Here is a 22,486-nt window from a genome sequence, read left to right on the forward strand (position 1 = left end):
CAAACTCCGTAGGTTTTTCCCTCTGGATGTGGATGGCATTTTCTATCACAAGTCTTTTTAGAATTGTCTTTGATCATTGAACTGCTAAGAGGAGTTTAGTCTACCATAGTTGATCATGGCTGTGACAATCTTGATGGACTCCTCAGAATATTCTGTTAGTGGCAGACTTTGAGCTGGCACCATCTTTAAAGACATGGGAAGATTGGGGCAAATTCTGCCTCTTTTGACTTGAAAACTTTATAATTCTTCCATTCTTCATTTTTCTTTAAAAGCTATTATATGCTCTTAAAGCTCCTGACCTTAAACGGGGTGGGGTGGGGGTGGAGACACAGAAGATGGTTCATGTCTTTGAAGCTCTTTTTGGAGAAGAATCCAGGGGGCAATTGGATGTTTTATAGAAGTCTGGAAAGAATGTGGTAAAACCTTCCTGGGAAACAAAGAGGTACTTTCAGTGAGTTGGTGTAAGAGAATCTTGTGGTTGATAAGGATAAGGGAGGGATCTTGTTTCTTGAAAGCTCTTTGGGTGTGAATGTTTTTTCTTTGCTTGGTTCATGTCACTGGAGGATTTCCTCCTGGACGGATAGTGTTAATGAACGACAGAATTGTTTGCTAGGAAGTCAAGTGCCTCCTACCCCAAACCATCTTCCTGGGAAAGACAGAAGCACAAGGACCTGCCCTGGTGGGTAGTGTGAGGGGTCCCCCCCCCCCCCCCCCGCCCAGGGTTTTCTTACATGATAATAGTGTACAAAAATGGTTTCATGTGGTGGTGGTGGTGGTGCACGTGGAGAGGATGCTGTTTATATTAGATCAGTACTACCTCAGTCCTTGGGGAAAGGTGGGAACTTAGTGAGCTTTCATTTAGGGTCCCTGCTGAACTCCTCTTTTAGGGCTAATGGTGGTGGCCTTGTTCAGATGGAGATGATAAGAAGGGAAAGGAGGAGAGACCAATCTTATATTTGAGACCAGAGTGATTGGGGAGTGGAAAGCCAATCTGCATGGCTTCCTTATTCAAATCCTCTTGGGGAGCCTCTCTTACAGCCAGATTGGATAAGGAAAGACATTTCCTGGGAGCCTGGGGTAGCAACCAGACACTTAGTCCAATTTCACAGCTGTGGCCAACTTAGCCCCTCCTCCCAGGCAGGGCCCCAATCACCAACCTTTTGATACTGAGGCATACTTGGCTCAAAATAGCATTGGCTTTTTTCCTTCTCATCCTCCCCACCCCTTTTCTAAATTGATGCAGTATCTTATTGTGAGATTCCCTCTGGCTTTATTAGGTCTTTTTCGTGCTTTCCAGACGGCTCCTTCCCATCACTTATCTGTCTTGGATGCTCTGCTTCTCCCCCTCCCCCAATGAGTCCTCCCATCCTTAAGCCTGTGAGCTCTCTTTGATCTCATTTTATTCCCTCTCATGTTTCCAATCTCTCTAGGTGGTGTTGGTGTTGGTGGTGTCTTTTCTGGTATCTGAATTCTTTGTATTTGGTCTCATCTGTAAAGTGCATTAAATATGCCACTACACTCCCCTACTTCTTTCCATGAAGGTTTTAAATAAAAATGGGCTTGCCACACTGCCTTCTGCAGCCCCAGTTTGCTTTGACACTTTCGTTGAATGTGCAGTAGCAGGTTTTTAGCACATGTGAGATGGTTACACAAGTAAATGTTGTCGTGTTTATTTTATTGGTTCCATCTAGCTATTCTTTAAAATGTTTTGATCCCATTCTGTTATACTCTTTATACTATACTAATGAGATCCCATATTTAGTTAACAGTCAGTCATGTGCCAGGCACTATCTTAAGCATTGAAAAGACTCAAAGGAACCAAACACTTTATTTTGAAAAAATCTTGTTTCAGCAAATATCATTATAGTAAAAACCTTTGTAGAAAAAAAATTCCTGAAAAATGGTTCACTTGTTATGTTTGATAAAATAAAATTGCAATACATGAATTTGTATGCCCCCTTGAAGTTTATTGCAACTAAAACTTGATCCATATTTCTTGTTCTTAGAATATTCACAGTACCAGAAAACCTAATCATAGAAAATTACACTTGGGAGATGGCTAGAGATCACCTAGTTCAATTCCCTGATTTTGTAGATAATGTATCTGAGGCCTGGAGAGATCAATTGACTCAAACAATGTCATATGACAAGTGGAAAAACTCAGATTAGGAGTCTAGAGTTTATTCCTTTGATGCTTTTCTACTTCCAGACCCAAGGCAGAGGAGCATTCACAGGTGTCAATGAGAAATCATAGAAAGGTCATGGAAGAAGCTAACAGGAAACCTGACTTCTGGCCTTTTTTTTGCCAATAAATAACTTTGTACATGATTAAGTTAAATCATTTAAGTCTATTAAACCTAGTTTCCTAATATGTAAAGGGAACAAGCTCTCTCGAATAAATTTTGAGGTCTCTTTTAGCTCTTAAGAAGTTGAGGCTTTTGTTTTTTTTAAACTGAAAATAGGGGATTTCTTTAGTTTAACTTATTAGTCATTTTTCTTTCTCATGTCTGCAGTGTCATCATATTAGAAATTAGACTGTGATGCTCTTTGTGGATGACTTATTGTCACAGAGACTCACCAAATTGTTTCTAGGGATTACTCTGTACATTTTCTTGCCACTAAACTTGAGAGAACTTGACTTTGAGAGATGAAGCTGGTGACTTGGTTTTAGCTCTGCCTCACTTAAATCCAGTTCACTTGCAAGTCAAGACATCATCAGGTGGCAACATTGATCCTCTTACAAAACAAAGGAGGAACAGTATTAATATGTGCTGTAATGAGTTTGTGTAAGTGCCTTCTATCATAGAAACAGAACTTCAGATCCAGGTGGATGAGACCTAGAGATTGCCTAGTCCAGGCCCCTTATCTCAAAAGTGAGGAAACTGAGATTTGGCAAGATTAAGTGATTTACCCAAGGTAACATGGTTATGGAGCCAAAACTTGAAGCCATATAGTCTTCTAGTAGATTCTCTTTCTTTTGCATCATTCTATGAATACTGATTGCTTGTTAAGGGCAAGTTGTAGTTGCTATTTCCACATATAATGTTCTTAAAGAATTTAATAAAGAGCTAAGAGCTTATTCCTGAGCATTTATTCCATTCTTCCACACAGATTTCACCAAGAATGGTAATAATAATAGTAATAACTAGCATTTATATAGTGTTTGAAGGTTTATAAGCATTTTATAAATATTTCTTTTGTCCTCATGACAACCCAGGGAAGTAAGATGCTATTAAAAAGAGGTAAAGGGACTTGCCCTGGGTCACACAGCTAGCAAATAAGTGTCCAAGGCTACATTTGAATCTGGATCTTTCTGATTTCAAGTAAAGCACTATATCTACTGTGCTATGTAAGTGGGATATTTAATATAGACTTGCGTATTATTTTGAGTCTCAAGGGGGAAAAAACCCTGGATAGTTCAAAATGTTGTATCTTGAACATTAATGTAATAGGTTTGTCCAATGTTACATGGTACATTTGTGGCCAAACTACAACCAGTCAGTGGCAGTGACCCTCTTGGTCTCTCAAGGACCCTTAGCAAGTTCTCTTGGAATTGCCTCTCTGATGCTATTGAGGAAGTTGTTTAGCAAGAGATAATTCTGCGGAGTCCATCAGAGAGCCATTTTCAAATAAAGGCAGTTGCAAACTCTAGTACTGACACACTTCTACATTTCTGTGTATTTTGCTCCTTAATTCACTTTCTAAAAGCCTGGAAATCTTTAATCACTGTGGTACTCGGGATGGAGTCTTCTGCCTGGGGAGGTGATTAGTGAGCATTTTGGCTTTCAGTTCTTAAAGTTTGCTATTGTTGTTATTCTTAGCTAATCCTTATGTGTAGTCCCTGAGAGGTAGGCTGGGCAAAAACCGCCACCACACTTCGTAGTAGAGGAAAAATATTGTGATAGGAGAGGAGTGACTTTGTCCAGAGCCACAAAAATTATAAGCAGAACAAGAATACTACCAGTATCCTGGGGTTTTTGTTTTGCTCCTGAACTTTCTTAGAGAAAGCCCCTTGAGAGAAACAGCCAGTTAGCTTCTGGATACAAGGTAAGGAGATTCTGGTGAAAATATTGAATGAGTGGAGGAAGTGAAGGGGAAAGAATTTTGTTGTGGAATCTTTCTCCCATGCCAGATTCTCCTCCTCAGATAGCAGGGTTTTGAAGGAGTTTTGATCATAAAATGCCATTTTTACTGATTTTGCTAATGGCAAAAGTGACGATCAAAGGGAAAATGACTGTTAGGACAATTTCAGAGCTCTCTGCCTGGTAATATAGTCATCTTCCCTCTCCCCTCTTTTCCCTTCTACTTCACTGGATTTTATAAGTTCTTACTTCATAGAGACCATGACATTATATTTCCCTTGATTACTTTATCCATATATCTTACTATATAATCTAAATTTTCCTTTTCTTTGCTTCCTTCCCCCTATCTTTTTCCCTTTTCCTCTCTGCTTCCCCTCTGCTTCCTTACTCAGGTCCTAGATGATGCAAGGCCAACTGGGCTGTATGCATTAGTACCATCTGCTAGATATCCAGTTTGTCAGGTCAGAGCCTGGATTGTAGCCAGTATTTTCACAGCTTTGTTCTCGGTATCCCTTCCCTCTATGTCTGAGTGCAACACTGCACAGGTGCCTTGCCAGTGTGTCTATTTTCCTAATGCACCTACCCTCTCCCTCTGACCAGGCCCAGCTTGGTAGTTTTGCCAAGAGAAGATTGAATAGGACTCCCTATTCCTTAATAGGTCGGGGGGAGAATTCCTGCCCTTTGGGATCTCCCCTCTATAGCACCATTTTATCCTGGGTAATCTGTAGGTAGCTCAAATACAATATGGCCAAAATAGAACTCATTATCTTTCTTTTCCCTCAAACTATTCTGTCTTCTAAACTTCCCTGTTTATTTTTGGTTTTATTTTTAAAAAAATATTTTATTTTCACCTTTAGCCCCTTCCCCCAGCTACTAAGAAAGTAAAAAGAATGGTATCCATTATACATAGAAAACCATGCAAAACATATAGAAATAAACTATGTTCCCAACAAAACCCTGTGAAAAAAATAAAGATAGAAAAAATATGCTTCAATCTATACTGTGAATTCATCATCAGTTCTCTATCTGGAGGAGGATACTCTTTTACATAACTAGTCCTTTGGAGTTGTGGTGGAACATTATATTGATCAGAATTACTAAGTCTTTTACAGTTGATTAACTCCCCAATATTGCTATTAGTATACAGATTGTTCTTCTAATTCTGTTTACTTCACTTTGCATCAGTTAATAAATCTTCCCAGGTTTTCCTAAAACCATTGCCTTCATCATTTATTATAGCATAATAATATTCTATCATATTCACATGCCATAATTTGTTCAACCATTTCCCCAAGTGATGGGCATCTTCTCTGATTCTAATTCTTTACTACCACAAAGAGTTGCTGTGAATCCCTATTTCTTTCTCTGTGTGTGTGTATGTGTGTGTGTGTGTGTGTGTGTTTGTGTGTTTATTTAAAGCAATGAGATTAGGTGACTTGCCCAAGGTCACACAGATAGGCAATTACTAAGTGTCTGAGGCTGGATTTGAATTCAGGGTATCCTGACTCACTTTATCCACTAAGTCACCTAGTTACCCACAGTCCCTATTTCTTTTGAGGGTATTTTGTATCTCCCAGTCATTCAAGTTATATGAGTCATTTTTGACTCTTCCTTTTCTTATTCCCCATATCAATTCATTTGCCAAGTCTTGTCCATTCTGTCCCCTCAATATTCTTGGCATCTGTCTTTTCTCTTCTTATAGAATATTCTAGGTCAGACCTAAGACCAGTCCAATGATTCAGGTTTAGTATTTGAATACCTTTAGACCATAAAATACTTTTAACAAAGATTTTTTAAATAAAACAAATCCTTTTCTTTTCAGACCAGAAGGAGGTTCCCTAAGTGCCGCCTCTTCCATCCCAAAACTTGGTTGAAGGAGTTTGATGGTGGGTGGCATAGTCAATCATATCATACTTTTATACCAGTTTATCAGAGAAAAAGAATGATGTTAGTATGGCAGGGATGGAAAAGATAATGCTGTAACCCCTCACTTTGATTTAGGGGAACAACATCTTATTATGTTTTCTGCCTTTCAGTGTGAGTTTGTCAGATATTTTTCCTTTGATATGAAAAGGTGGAGTTAAAAGAAGCAAATGACTCTTGGAGGATATATACTAGGCTCTAGTTTGAGCAGGTTAGAGAGTAGAAGCCATGGAAGAAAGAAAAAGTCTCAGAAAGAGATTGAGAGTGGTGAAAAACAATATGCCTCAAAATTTCACCTAGGACCGCTCTAGTTTTAAACAACCAAGGGATAGAGAGAAAGAGAAGAGAAGAGGAGAGAGAGAGAGAGAGAGAGAGAGAGAGAGAGAGAGAGAGAGAGAGAGAGAGAGAGAGAGAGAAATTGTCTATTTTCATATATTGCTAAGTGATGTAAGGTTATTTACTGATAGAGATGCTGAATTTTAAATACTTTGGTCATGTAATGGGAATATGGGACACATTGTAAAAAATCCTGATGTTGGGAAAATTAGAGACAAAAGGAAAAAAAAGGGAATGGCAGAAGATGATATGGATAAATACTATCATGGAACATGATCATGGATTAGGACCACCTTTAGGATAAATAGTGCTAATTGATACCCTGAGTCATGAAGAGTCAGACTTGAATGAACAACAAGTGATTTGGATGATAGAATTTAGAAAGCATTTTCATTAAGTTTGAAAATGAATCACTGATAGAAATGGTTAGCATTTTAGAGAAGAGTAAAAATTACAAATGACTCCTGAAAAAGTTGGAGAAATGATTTGTGGCACAGTGGGAAAAGTGATAGATATGGAAAGTGTGCCCAAGTCTAAATTTTGTTTCTCTTATTGCCTGTGTGACCTTGCCCATGTCAATTTACATCTCTAGACTTCAGGATTCTTCATTTGTAAAGTGTGTAAAGTGTTTGGAATATATGATCTGTAAGGTTCCTCATAACTTTAAATTTATGTTCTTCTGAACCATAAACAAAATGGAAATCATCAGAGAACCTTGCCACATCTAATGTTCTCAGAGGAGGAGTGAAACAGAATGAAATCTACTTGTCCAGTTTGATTTTGGTCATTGTGCCTGAACTTGATAAAATGGAACCAAAATGAGTAGAATAGAAGTAGAATTGTAATTTCATTGGAATAGAGAACTCTACCAGTTGCCGGTTGCCATTTTCTTAAGAATTGACTAAAATATTGAAAGGTTAAGTTTTTTACCCAGAGTGATAGCTAGCATTCATCAAATGTGAGAACTGAACTGGGATGAGCTTGATTCTGAGATTGCCTCTTTAGTTAGGCTAATAGTGATTATCACTAATAACTTCCACAAAAAAAATATCCTATTTCTTCTCTTCTTTAAGGATATGATTTCTCTCTCATCACACTCAATTTGGATCAAGGTACAACATGGAAACAAAGTAAAGACTGACAGAGTGCTTTCCATGGGGGGGGGAAGCAAGATTCGGGGGGAAATTGTAAAACTCAAATAATATCTTTAATAAAAATAAATTAAAAAAAAATACTACTTCATGACTCATTGTAGCAGGGATGCTGAATTCTTGAAGGTTACAGTAACTGACCCTAAGGTCTTCCAGCTCTTACCATGCTGAAAAGGCTTTGAGTACAAGCTCAGAGAAAGATTGTTTAAAAAAAAAGTAAATAAAATAAAGATTGTCACATGAAGACCAGCTGAGTGAAGTTTGGAGAGACTGTTTACCTAAGAGCCAGTCTGGTAGTGATTTTATCTTTTGGCAGCAACAATTCATTAAATTGTTTTCTGATGTACCCAGGGGTTACAATTTCCATTGATAAAGATTGTATACTAACTGGTATGAAAGCATGAATTTGTAAAATGTTAAAATAAGTAGAATAGTTAAAATATTGCTTTTAATGTATAAATTCATTCAAAGTCCTGTACCATTCATTTGGCACTTAATTAAAAAGGAACCCAGTGATTGAAGACCTAATTGGACCACATATTTTCTAGATAATGCATTATAACATTAATTTTTATGAATTTATGACATATATTTTAATACATATATTTAGTATAGACATTTTGAAGACAATGACCATGTCATACTTATTAGATTTGGCACAATGTTTTGTACACAGTGCTTAATAAGTATTTGTATGGCTTACTTGAAATCCTATGTTTGTATTCAATTGATAAACATTTATCAGGTGCAGTATAAAAAGCAGAAAAGAGTTCTTGCCCTCAAGGAACTTAAAATCTAATGGGAGAAGACAGCATGCAACCCAGTATGTACAAAGCAAGCTGTAGCCAGGATAAATAATTAACATAAGCAAAGCACTGGAGTTAAGAGGTGTTAGGGAAGGCTTCCTATAGGATGTGGGATTTTAGTTGGAACTTAAAGGACTTGAGTAAGGAGAATGTTCCAGACAAGAAAGACAGCCAGAGAAAATGCCCAGAGCTGAGAGATGGAATATCTTGTTTGTGAAATAGTCAGTTGTTTGTGAAAAAGTCAGTAGTATAGAGATAGGACCAAGCAGTCAATGATGATAAAGTTTTAAAAATGTGTAATGATACCATTTGTAAAACTAGTATTTTTTAGCAAGAACTGTGATGTAATTGTACTCTTTTAGTATAATGGAGGGGGAAAAAATGAACTCAAGAGTCAGAAGTCTTGGATTCAAGTTTTGGCTTTGACAATTCCTTGCCTTCCTGTGACACTTACAGTGTGATTCAGGAAAATTTTGTCACTTCTGAGTCTGTTTTAGCATCTGTAAAATGTGGGTAACAATGGCTTCCATGACCTACTTCATGGAGTTATTGGGAAGAAAACAATTTGTAAATTTGTAATGTAAAGTTCTAATTGTTTGACCCAGGGTTCTCTCATTGTTAGTTTCCCCTTCTATGGTGAGCATTGGTACTTGAGAGACAGATTGAATAGAACTTCTTTTTCATTCTCACTAGTTTTTCCCTGGTCAGCTAAATTTTGAATGATAATTTTTCAGCAGCATAGCCTCAACAGAGTGGAATCTTTGGATCATTGATAGCTGGAGTCTCCTAGTTTGAGAATTGCGAGATATGGTCTACGTATCATCATTTATGTAGAATGTAGGTTTGTTTGTTTTTTTAAATACTTTTTGTAGTCAATATTTGAACTTTTGAGGTGTTTTCCAAGAGAGGGAACCACTGGCAGAATGGTGAATTCTGTTAAAAGACTTTCTAGGAAATAACCGACCCGCGCGCTGTGCTGCCGGCGGCTTCGGAGACTGTCTGGGCGGTGGTTGATGGAGAGCGCGGCCAGACAGGGAGCCGCGCACCCGGCCTCGGCCGGCGAGCGTCCGGGAGACACATTCTCGGTCTGCTTCTAGTAGTCAGATACCCCAGAGATCCAAAGATGTAGAACTACACAGGGCCTCAACTCAACAGTCCCAGAGAATGAATTGTACAAAACCACCAAGCAGAGGCAGATGAAGACTAAGGATCCTTATATTAAGAAGAACATTAAAAAGAGGTGACTCGGGGCAAATGAAACTGCTTTTCTTTTCAAGTTTAGTGTCCTTTTATTCTAGTGGCAGAGTACTGCTCAAGCGGTCATCTCTAGCAACTGGAAAGTGGTTTTAGCTTTTTTTGGAAAATGCAATTATCATTGCAGCTACAAACCTTTAAGTCAACAAAGAGCTGAGGAAGAACTCAAAGAGAAGAACCAACTGTTAGAGGCAGTTAACAAGCAGTTGCACGTGAAGCTAACTGAAAGTCAGGAAGAGGTGAAGGTGTTGACTCAAAGGGTGGAATTGCTGGAGAAATCTCAGGATAACTACTTGGCAGTTTTGGAGAATGGCAGTATTGAGCCAGGCAAACAGATCCTCGGAAACCTGCAAGAAACAATTAAAGAGGAAGTGGAGTCTTCGAAAAACCGAAAGATCAACTGAAGCATTTTAACCAGATAGCTACAAAGAGAATGGAGGAGTTACAGGTATTGAAAGCTAAATTGAAGATAAATGAAGAGGAAAGAGCTCGTTTCCTAGAAAAAACAGGAAGCATTTAACAATGAAAAAGATGAACTCACAATCACCATTGAGCAAATGAAACAAATGTTAGCAATCTGGAAAAAGGAGAATATTCCTTAAGCTTTAGGTCAAACTATAAGAACATTTTCTTAAGTTTTCCTAAAATAGGACTTCCCTTATTCTCCCAACTAAAATATCTTCAGAAACAAAATAATCTAAGTTTATATTGAAAAATATTCCTGCCAAAGAAACTTATGCTGTCCAAGTAGTCAGATATGTGAATCATGTGTGGTTAGATAACCTTAAGCTCCAACTAGGAGAGATAGACCTTTGGGTAGCCTTCCTGTAATAACTAAATAGCAATTCAGCTTGTGGGCAGAATAAATTGAAATGACTTATCAGAACATCCAAGTAGTATCATTCCCAGATTGGGGCCTGGAAATTTTAAATGTTAAAAAGTTTGTAGAGATTTACTTAAAAGAGGAGGGAAGGTTTGCAGGTAGATGACTTAACATCTTTCTGAAATAACTGAATAGAATAATAAGACTTGGAATGATTCTTTATTGTCATCATTTTGGTCCAACTCACTTGGTGTTTGGGTTTTATTATTTTCTTATAATAAAATAGTTCTATAAATAAAAACAAATAAAAAAAAGACTTTCTAGCTTGTTGCTGTCAGGTAGTCACATTATCATTTCTTGGCACTTTGTGGATTGGCCTCTTGGCCTAATAATGATCAAAATTAGCTTGTGAAAACTGAGGAAATCACAGCCTGAGGTGGCATCTACACACAAACAAACACTTTTTACAAGTGCTAAGTAATGACTTTAGAGGTGCTATGGGTAAAAGGTGTTCAATATCCCTGGATGAGGTGAACCCTGCTCTCATTTCTTTGACTCCTTCATTTACTTACTCACACAGGCTCTGCTTTTCTTTCTGTCTCAAAGAGCATGAGTTTTTGTTGCATTTTTTTCCTAGTGGAGCAAAAATATTTTGCTTAGTACACTTTTAAAGCAGATATGTCAATAGACTCCTAAGTTGCCTGGTCACAGGAATGACTTCTCTGTGGTCATAGCTGCTGAGCATGTAAAAAAATCAGCTAAGTAGAAATTAATTTTCCAACTTATAGTTAGACCCAATTTTATTAAAATATATACAGGACTAGTCAAAAGTGAGATTTTTAGTCACCCCAACAAATGTTTATTAAGCACTTTATATGCAAAATACTAGTTTAGTTGTTGGTGATACAAATCTATAAAGAAAATAGTCCTTGTCCTAATGGAACTTCTATTCTACTGGGAATGGCATACACACAACGCACAGGCACAAATAAAGGCAAAGTAAATATAAAGCAATTTCAAGAGGCTGTATGCTGATAATTGGGGGGAGGGAGGATCAGAAAAAAACCTAATGATAAAGGTGTCATCTGAGCTGTATTTTGATGGAAGTTAGAGAATCTTGTGGTTGTTCATCCTCCATTTTGTTCTCAGGGAGGACCAGTGACATCATGAGAATGATGAATTGCATGTGAAGTAGAGCAGGAGTGAGGAGGGAAACACTATTGAAAAAGGTTCATAGGAGATGGAATGACATATTGTAATATTGTACAAACAGTAATCCTGTTTGACTAGATCAGAGTTCCCAAGAGAAATATGAAATAAAACTAGAAAAAGTTAGGAGCCAAATGGTAGCAGGCTTTGAAATTCCTGGTTGAGGAATTAGTGTCCTGTCCTAAAGGCAGTAGGGAATCATGCAATCATAATCTGATAATTGTAGAGCCAAAAAAAAAGCCAGAAGGATCCTCAAAGATTATCTATTCCAATACCCTCATTTTATAAATGAGGAAACTGAGGTACAGGGAAATTAAGTGATTTGCCCAAGGGCACAGAAATGTAATGTCAGAGGCAGGATCCTCTGACTTCAGAGCCAGTGTCCTTTTCTCTGTACACACAGTTTTTTACAACTACATATATTGGGCAAAGTTTCTAATAACCTCTTGGCCTCTGTTCTCAATTGAGATCAGGCTTCTCCATGTTGAGAGTAGGGAATGCCAAGTCATCCTTATGAATTGTAATCAAGTTACCACAACTCAGGACTTCTCTACTTCCCCTTTGATCACAGGAGTTGATACATGTAAGTTAGCTAACATTTCTGTAGGCATTTCATATGATACAATAGTATTTATTAGATATTGTTTTCAATTTTTTTGGAAGTAGAAAACCATTAGAAAGTTTCTTAAAACATGTATTTATTTATATCTATGTACAAAAAATTGTGGTGGATAATTAAAAGTCACATTAACATTAGGGAAAAAAAAACTTGTCATCAAGTTATAATTAATGAAATGACATGTATTTTTTAAAAATAAAATGAGCCAAAATAATTTTAGTACCTCATAAATCTATACAATAGAACTCCAGCATATTACATGGAACAGGTATATTGAACATCAAATCATGTTCCCCCCAACAATTATAGCATAATGCAGTTGGTTTTATTACATATATATGTATATTACATATATATATGTATGTATGCATGACCATTGTCCCCTTGACATCAGTGTTATAGAAGACTTCCATTATAAGAGAAATTTATTAGTTTCTTGAAGAAGTTTCAAGATTCACCAAATCTGAAGTTTGAAAATGTTGTGATTCTTTTTTGGTAGCAAATTGTATGTGCTCTTAATTTTCTAGACATTGTGGAAAATGTATTTGATAGGGTTAAGGAATTGGTCAAGGGGTGGTCAGGTCCTATAATTTTGGGGGTTTAAATTTCCAAAGATGTATAACTTTGCTGTAGTTTCACTTGGGGTAGGGTGAGGGGGATCTGGGGAAGGGAGGAAAGAGACTATAGCTGTGTATGTGTGTTTTATATGTGTGATGTGAGTGCAGTTGTACATGTATGACTATTTATATGCATATACCAAACTCCAGTCTGCTTGATGAGTTAAGCAACTGCCTCAGTTCAGGATGATTCCGTTTGTTAAGTGGATATTTCTGATAAGAGTATTCATATAGAGTTGGGTGTGGTCAACTGTATAGAGCACAAAGAGATAAATGGAGGGAATAGAGCAGCTCTGCCAACCTAAGATTATGAAGGTGGGGAGAGTTGTGACAGTTGAAAGTTCTTAGCCAGGTCTATTAAATGAATTACTTTGTGCCTTTAAAATTAATGTGCCCTTTATATTCTAATGAAGAATACCATATCTCTTCCTTGAGGAGTGCCATACACGTAGTCTATCCTTAATGAGTAATAAGAGAATTCAATAAGAGAAACAAACTAGAGATTCAGGAATCTTGACATTTCTGAGTTGAGACCATGAAATACTAAGAGCTTAAATATTTGTGAATTTTGTTTTCTTCTTGATCTCTAAAATATATGTTTGTTATCATAGAGTTGAGACCAGAAGTTTATCTAATTTTTAAGGGTTTAGATCAGGTTAGAATCTTAGAAATGTGTTCTAGGATTATTTTGAAAATTAACATTTTTTGCATGTGTGGATAAATTAAGCTTTAATGATCTAGAGTCCAGAAACCTGTATGGCAATGGATTGGATTGGTTAATAAGGAATAATTGTATATACACTAGATGTATGATTTATTTACAGAACAGTGAAGAGTTAATTAACAAAATGTTGATTTTTTCCTTTCTAGCTTTCTGATTTTTTTTGTAATATTAAGTATCTTCAGATATCATAGCTATAGTTCACTCATTGTAGCTATGACCCTTCAGATAAAGTTTTGAGATTTAGATGGACTTTATTGTTATAAAAACAAAGTTATAGTATATTGATTTGATTTAATCTGATTATAGACCACTAATGGGAGTGGAGGATGGTAGAACTAGTCTGTAGATTAGGCTATAGCTAGGGTGCAACTGGGACTCTGCATCTTGGATCCTAGAATTTAGAAGCTGATGGCACTTTGAGTCCTACCTTCAGTATCAGTAGCACTGACTTGACATTTTTAAGCAAGAATAATTTAAAATTGGGGACTACCATATCTTAGGTTTCAGTCCTCTGCCACTTACAGCTAGGTAAACAACACTTTTTGCCTAACTCCATGCTTCCACTCAGCCACCTTGCTCCCCTTTTAGTTGCCTTTTGGTGAATTCTGAAATTTTCCTGTTACATTTTAATTTGTCTTAAGGTTGATACTGCTTGCCTCAGGAGCAAAATGTGCTAGTTATAGCTGTGTTACAGAAGGGAGGCACTAGTTCTAGGTTATAGTACTGTTAAGCAGGAAGGAGATCAAAAGAGTTCTTACATGTTGATCTCTCTAACCTCAGAAACTGCCAAATAACTCTTGTGGTATGTGTGGCTGAAACCCACAAAGTTAGCGTTTGCAGAGTCCAGCAAGCATGCCGAGTCATCAGTGTCCAAAATTATCAGGTTGTTCTGCAGATCTGGTGGCACTTTTCCAAATGGGAGAAGCCACCTTAGAGCAAATCTTCAATTAGTACTCACTGCTAACAGCGTATTCACCCACTGTTGTTCTTTCCAATAGTAGGTGTTTTGGGCAAGAGAGATGAGGGGACTTTTGAGAGGGAGAGAAAATAGACTTTTTAATTAATTAAAACATTAAATTTTAAAAGTAAAAAATACAACAACAAATGGGAAGAATGACTGTAGTCCAAGCAAGAATGAGAAAAATACATTGTTTGTATGGTTTTTGTGTATTATAAAGAATTAAGACAAAAATTCAATGTTTAATTTCAAAATTGATTGAAATACTATCTTCCTTAGGGAGTGTGAGGAAGAGACTAGAAGCATTTTTTTTTCACATAACTGTAACAATAATACCATTACATAAAGTATGTGTTTGAGCACCTTAGAAAACTAGGGATCATGGGACCTTAGGTCTAGAACTGGAATGTTTGTTAATCCTCACAACTAATTAAGGAGCTTTCTTTTCTAGTAAGATGTGACCCCAAAAGGAGAATTAGATAATGTGTAGATATTCTATATCAGGAACTCATACATAATTGAAATGATAAATTTTTCATGTTCATTTATACCTTTTCCAAAGATTTCAAAATGATTTGACCTAAATGAAAATCATTTCTTTTTGGTATTAACTCTGGGGATTCTGAACAACAAAGCTAGAAATAGACTTTGTTGTCCTATGAAATGTCCAGTCTGGCTCCAGTGTATACAGATAAAAGTTCTTGGCTCATTATTCTAATAAACAGTTTGCTTTGTTTTTCTGTGAAGTCTTTTTTTGGATTTTCTGAATGAAGGAAGTGTTTTTATTATTTGCAATTGTTATTGAGCAATTTAAAGAATTTTACATTACCTTTTGATTTTTTTTTGTTTTGGTTGTTTAGCTATAACCATTCACTTCTCTGTATCTTTCAAATGATCTACACTGATATGTGTACACAGCTCCCCTCAACCATATATATGTATATGTGTATATATATATATATATATATATATATATATATATATATACATATATATGTGTGCATATATATATATATATATATATATATATGCACACATATATGTATTCTACCTCTCATGATGGCCAACTGAGAAGGGTAGGTTTTGTCTGTTACTACTGGTAGTTAATTTGGAGCCAGGGAAAAATGGTAGTAGTTACTGAAGATAGTTCATTCTAAATAGAGGGAGTTCACATGTTCTATAGCTAGAAGATTCTGAGTAGCTTACTTACAGTGCTCAGAACTAATGATACTTTTTCTGGACTGCATTTGAATGATAACATTTGCTGCGTTATTTAACGTTATTTAACGGATATTGTAAAGAGTGTTATCAAATTGTTGCACCTTGTAAAACCTTCTGCTAGGAACCCCAGTAAATGTCCAGTCACTGGCAGTCTCTCTCAATAGAGATGTCACTTAACTTCTCTGGGACTTGGTTTCTTCAAGGAACAAAGAGAACTATAAAATCTCAAATGAAGTCCCTTCCAATTCTAACAGTCTGTATTCTAAATATGAAAGTATACTGTGCTAAAGAGAGTTCTTAGGGAAAAAATGCTGGTCTTGTAGGAATTTAGGGTACTGCAAATAAAAAATCTTCATTCTTACCTAGCTATTGACTTTTCTTTGATAAAATCATCCTTATCAATGACATCTTATCAATGACTATAATCTGTACATCTGTATCTACATCTATAATGTGAAAATTTATCTTTTTGTTGAAAAAGTGTTTTGAGACTCTCAAGGAAAACATAATTTTTGTGTGCATGTTTATTATCTTGGTTAATTTGTGTTTTTAAAACCCAGAAGGTGGATTAGTTGTGACTTTAGAATCTTCTCTTTCAATTTGGATCATCTTTCTTTCCTGTTGCATTTCTTATTCTGCCTAATATCTAGTCAGATATAGTCCTGTATTATTTTTACTTAGAATGATTTTTCTTTTTTTCTTTTTTCTTTTCCTTTCTTTTATTTTATTTTAGTTTTTGCAAAGCAATGGGGTTAAGTGGCTTGCCCATGATCATGGAGCTTCTAGGGAGGAAGGGTTGGGGATAGTTAGAATCTTTTCACCTCTAATGAGGGAAAATTGATGTTCAGAGCAGAGAAAGAACTATTTTCATTCTTTCAAACCATATACCTGATTGTAAGAGTCTGCATCTTATGCTTTATATACACAATAAATGATAGATGACAGAGGATAAAAAACTTTTTCCTCTTTATAGGGCGATTTCTTCTCTGGAAAAGGACCTGATTAATTCCCTTATTTACCCCGAATCTCAAGGTTTTGTTCTGTGTCAGTCACACTTGACTTGTAACAAGGGTTTTCCTTTTGGAGGCTACAATTTTTTTTCACATTTACTGAACCATTCTTTTCTTTGACCTTTGACCAAGTTCTCTTAATGTTCTCTCCAAAATCTTATTTGTTCAAAGTTAAGAGTTTTGGATATGTGATCTTGTTTTGTTCAGGGTATCCTGTGTCAACCCTGTAATATTTTTAAAATGTTTGCAAAATATACTTTTAGACTTTGTTGCACGTGACTTTGTTGCACAAACGTTAGTCCATTTTTATATTCTGAAGATATTATTCCTCTAGGGTTTTAGGGGTTTTTTTTTTTGGTTTGTTTTAAAACATTCAGCATCTTACACATAGAACAAGATAGATGGAGCTTTATTTTGCTTCTATACCTTTGTCTAGCACCTTCTTGAACTGGGTTTCCTAACATGGAGTATATTATGTAAGAATTTCAGGGGATTCATGAACTTGGATGGGGAAAACATTCAATTTTTATTTTCATTCACCTCTAATTGAAATTTGGCATTTCCTTCAATTATTGGAAAACATTATTCTGAGTCTATACCAGATTGCAAAGGAGTCTATGACACAAAAAAGGCAAAGTTCTTGTTCTATTAATTATGAAAACTATTTTAGTCCTCAGGTGTATTTGACAAGTTAGAAGGGAAAGAGGTGAACAATGTCCTCTTGGAAGGAACATTAGGGTTTCTGGAAAAACGCTGAATTGTTTTTGACTTACAGAGGTTCAGCAAAGTTCTATATATTCCTTGTAGAAAGGTGCTAACTGACATTTTCCTATAATCCAGCATTTTTCATATATTTACCAGATGCTAGTGTACGCTTGATAAATCCTTCAAGGCTGATATCAGACTGGGAATGAGACTGAGTGGTGTAAACATATGCTGTGAGCGAATCATTCAGCCTCAGGAAGCCAAAAAATCTAAATTTTCTTGTTGGTCTATTCCTCCTTGTTATTCTGTGACCTTGGGCAGATCATTCTCTCCAACTCCATGCCTCATATCACCAAGTTCTAAATCAAGGGCAAAAGTATTTTCATCATGCTGTCAAGGAGGCAGATACAACCTTAGGTAGAGTAGATGTTTACCTGGAACAGGGAGACATCTCTTTGACGAAAAAAAAATTTATTCCCCTGTGGCCAGAAATCATCCTCATTAAGGTCACTCCTTTGAATTAAGTCATTGTCTTTCCAAAAGTCACTATTAAAATGTATTGTTACATGGGAGGAATGAAACTAGCATTCTCTGAGGATGTCTCATGTTGAGTTAATTTAGTTTGGGGGCAGGGCAGGCAGAAAAGATCAGGAAATATAAAAACATAAAACATTAGTTGGAAACATCTTTGGAGGGGCAGCTAGGTGGTGCAGTGATTAGAGCACTGGAGACAGGAGTTCAAATTTGTCCTCAGACATTTAATAATTACCTGTGTGACCTTGGGAAAGTCACTTAACCCCATTGCCTTGCACCCCCCCCAAAAAAAAAGATAGGAAGCATATTTGGAAAGTATCTTAATGAAGGAATCTGGACAGTGGTTAGGAAGATGGAAGTATTTGTGCTACAAGACAGTGGGGGAACCAGCAGATATGGGGGGGGTTGGAGAAGGATGTGAAAAAGTATTAATAGTAGTGAATGCTGCCTAATGGGGGAAATGAGCATCCACTCCTCATTTTTTCCTCTTGCTTCATGGAAGTGGGCAGATCCAGAAATCTATGAATTCAATATTGAGATTTACTTTGTGTGTATCAGTTAGCTAGATGGTGAAGTGGATAGAGTGCTAGACTTAGAATCAAATTGTTCAAATACTACTTCTGACACTTACTAGTTTTGTGACACCTCTGGTCAAGTCACTAGACTTATGAAGCTTCAATTTCTTTATCTATAAAATGGGAATAACAATCGCTGTGAGGATCAAATTAGGTAATATGTAAGCATGTTAGATGTACACATATAAAGCACTTTGCAAACTTTTAAGGTATTATATAAATGCTATGATGGTGATGTTGATAATGGAAAGAGCAACAAATTTCTGCTAAAGCCTGGGGTAGTAGAAATAAAACTGAATAAGTCATCAGTTTGTAGTTCCATCAACAAAGCTTAGAGAAATTTGTTATTAGACCAGCTGATGAGCTGAATAGTGATGCTCTCTTTGTAGACCTGGAGAGTTCATACAGCTGGTATTGGCTCAATGCCCAGACTTAAAAATGTTGCCCTTGTCTTTGCTCGTAGGTAAGAACTGTTCCTCTGAATGCAGCTTCCTGTTATTTCTCTTAGGAAAGACTCCCTAAGGCAAACATAGCTACCTTGGGCTAAGAAGGGAAGAATCCTCTAGTTAGAAGCTATTTCTGGAAGGGGGGGATGGGGAAGGGATGGGAGTGGAGAGTGTCCTTGTGGGTCAGAAACAGTTTTAAAGTTTAATTTAAATAATTTATTTTGAAAGCGTTAACATGAATGAATAAATAAACTGGCACCCCTACCTTATGTATTATTCAATTGTTAGACTTTTAATAGAGTCCTTTTCATTTAAGAAGCAAAGACTTTGTGGTGAGAAAGCAGAGTGGAGGGGAAGCCTCCATCTTTATTATAAGAGAGACCTGTAGTGTAAGTTGTTTTCCTTGAAGTAGGAAAAACGGGAGACCTTTCTGTACCTGTATTAGTTTATTTGTCCCCCCAATTAGGAGGTTATTCTAACCAAATCTGGATCCCCCTCCTGCCTCCCCTCACCCCCATAGTAGATTATTTGCTCCCTCTCCCCTCTCTCCTGCAGGGGAATATGGTGGTTTTTACCCAGAGTGAGATTTTTGTTTGCTGCTGTTTACCCATCATGCCACCATAAACCAGAGAGGGAGTGGAAGGAAAGCAATGGTTATAAAATTCTCATTCTAATGCCTGCTCATCACTTTGCCTTAGAGTTAAATGTTGGTAACGAAAGTGTATTTCCAAAGTCTTTTGTCACAGTTTCTCCTTTATTTTAGAGAAAAAGAAATTTTAGTCTTTAACCTCCTCCTCTTCTAGAAGTCAGCATCCTATTGAATTGATTTGAGTTCTGAGGGAAGATTTACTAAGTGTGTATCTGACATAGTGCTGGTGGTAATGGAGGTATGAAAGAAAAAAATGAAACAATTCATACCTTCAGTGAAATTACATTATAGCATATAATCATATGCCAAATAAATACAATGTAACTGAGTAAGGTGGGGCAGCTGGTGCCAGGCCCCGAATGAGGAAGACCTGAGTTCAAATCCAGTTCAAAAAATGAACTGGAGAAGGAAATGGGAAACCACTACACTGTCTTTGCCAAGAGAACCCAAACAACAGTTCAGGGAGAGAGGCACCAAGCAGGTAGGGGGAAGACCTTTTCCTGGTGTTTGAGCTGAGTTTTAAAGGAAAAGGAGGAATTGTATTAGGCAAAGTAAGGAGGTAGGCATGGGGTAGGGGATGGTTAGTCTGTGTTATAATAATAATAACATTAGTTATCATAAAAATTACTTACTAGTTTTTATATTGTGGAAAACACTTTAAAATTATTATCTCATTTGAGGTAGGAGGGGAATCTAGATTCTCTTATTTGAACTCTGAGAGTTATTGTGCTATTATTATCCCCATTTTACAGATGAAGAAACTGAGACAAACAGACTTTCTTGGGGTCACCCAGTCTGAGGTCAGCTCTGAACATAGATCTTCATGAATCATTCACTGTGCCAACTAGTTGTCCCAAAGGTGCAGAGGATGAGATAGAATGTTGTATGTGGCACAACAAGAAAACCAGTTTCAATGGATTGAGTGTATGTGAAGGGGAGTATTGTATAATTCAACAGTAAAAGTAAGTTTGGGGCTAGGTTGTAAGGAGTACTAAATGCCAAAGAAGTTTGTAATCCTATATGAATAGTGAGTTACAACAGGAGGATAATATGGTCAGACCTGTAATTGAGGAATATAATTTACAGTCATATGAAGGATGGTTTGAAAAGAGGAGCAAGAAGAGCTTGAAGTATTGTTAAGGTTTTGACAAGTACGTTAAGGTAATTAGGTCAGATGCTGACTCTAAAAGTTTCACAATCATTTAGCATATGGGTGAGGGTTGGGTGTACAACTAAACTATTATCACATAATTGAAAAGTAAATGGGGCTTAGAACTCATAGCTTACAAATTATTTTTCATTTATTAACTCACTGTCCCACATTTCCTTTGAAGTAAAGTTTTTAATGTCCAATTTTGCCCAACAATAATACCTATGCACTCATGCATATAAACATTCTATCCTGTCTTGATCTCTTGATTTTCCTAATCTAGCTCTGAGTTAGCAAGATGGGGGTTATAGGAGATCCCCAATCTGAATATTTAATCCCAAGTATCAGGATGAGAAGTACTTAGTAGCACCATCAATCCCAGTTATTCTTTGAAAGCCTATGATTTTTTTTCTAACATATTTACCTGAGGATCACTTAGTATTCTTCCCCCTTCCTCTTCTTATAGAGCCATTCTCCTAAATCATATTGGCAGGGTCCTGAAAGGAAACATACTACTGTGTCCCTCTGAATGCTAGGAGTAACCTTGAGAGGTTGTGACTTCTAATAACTATGATTCCCAATCCCCTTCTTCCCAATACTTTTACATTAGTGGGGTAATGAAGAACAGGAAGGAAAGAGACTAGAGGCAACTTGAAAAGGAAGGAATCAGAAGGAGTGTGGTACTTGGTTTAGGATTATGCTTTTTATAGGGCTGTGATGCTTTTGGCAACTATATAAATACATGTGTCTTTGTCAGAAAAGTTAGTAGGATGGCTCATCTCTTTAATCCAATCAGATTCCAAGTCTTGTCTCCCCAGTATCTCATCTGTTTACCCATTCTGTCCATTTACATACTCTAATTCAGGTTCTTATCACCTCTCTCCTTTGGTTTAGATCAATGGGCTCCTAATTCATCTTCCTGAATCCAGTATCCCCCCCCCCCACCCCGCCAATCCATAGCCACACAGATGCCAAATTAACATTCCTAAAGCACAAGTTGGTCCCCTGTATACTCTCCTACTCAACAATCTTCAGTGACTCCTTATCTTCAGGATAACAAACAAACAAACAAACTCCTTGGCCTGATCTTGAAATTCCTCTACAGTCTGGCTCCCACTTCTTATTTTACGATACATTTTATATAGGATGTCCCTAAAGTCTTAGTGAAGTTTTATGTCATTAAAGCTTAAAATTTCTCTTTATTCACTCCTACTGTCAGCAAAATAGTATCACTTGCAGTTTTCCCCATTTGATCTTTTATCTCCCATTTGTGTGCCTGTTCTTTCCAGATTATCCCTTCATGCCCAGAATTCTATTTTTATTAAAGTTCAGCCACCTCTTTTCTTAAATCTTTCCTGATGCTTCCCTAAAGTTTTCTCCCTCCTCAAGTTACCTTGTACTGTATACTTGTATACATATTATATATTTCTTTAGTAAAATATAAGCATCTTGAAGGCAGAAACCATTTTGATTTTGTATTTTCAGCCCCTAGCACAAAGACTGACCACTCAGTAGGCAATTCAAATCAATTCAAGAAACGTTTATTAAGTGTCTGTTGTTTCTTAGGCACCGTGTTAAGCATTGAGAATACAATTAAGAAAATGAAGCAGTCTCTGCCTTCTGGGAGTTTACAATCTAGGGGGAGAAGACAAAACACAAAAGGAACTTCATAAATACTTGAATTTATGGTTCAA

At 36.7% G+C, this 22,486-nt stretch overlaps 1 protein-coding gene and 1 pseudogene across 3 annotated transcripts in view; both read left to right on the forward strand.

The window, feature by feature from the left end:
- The window catches only part of SPTB (spectrin beta, erythrocytic), a 183,129-nt gene that overhangs the window by 14,891 nt on the left and 145,752 nt on the right, over nt 1–22,486 (forward strand). Inside the window, exon 1 of one of the 3 annotated variants that reach the window (XM_074236123.1) lies at nt 9,872–10,000. The exons of the other annotated variants lie outside the window; for them this stretch is intronic. The gene's annotated coding sequence lies outside the window, so the exon portion shown is untranslated. Of the gene's footprint in view, nt 1–9,871; nt 10,001–22,486 lie in introns of those variants that run through there. 3 annotated transcript variants of the gene reach the window in all.
- Nucleotides 774–10,438, forward strand: LOC141522589 (small kinetochore-associated protein-like; annotated as a pseudogene).

This window comes from Macrotis lagotis, chromosome 4 (genome assembly GCF_037893015.1).
Source record: "Macrotis lagotis isolate mMagLag1 chromosome 4, bilby.v1.9.chrom.fasta, whole genome shotgun sequence".
Lineage (NCBI taxonomy): Eukaryota > Metazoa > Chordata > Mammalia > Peramelemorphia > Peramelidae > Macrotis > Macrotis lagotis.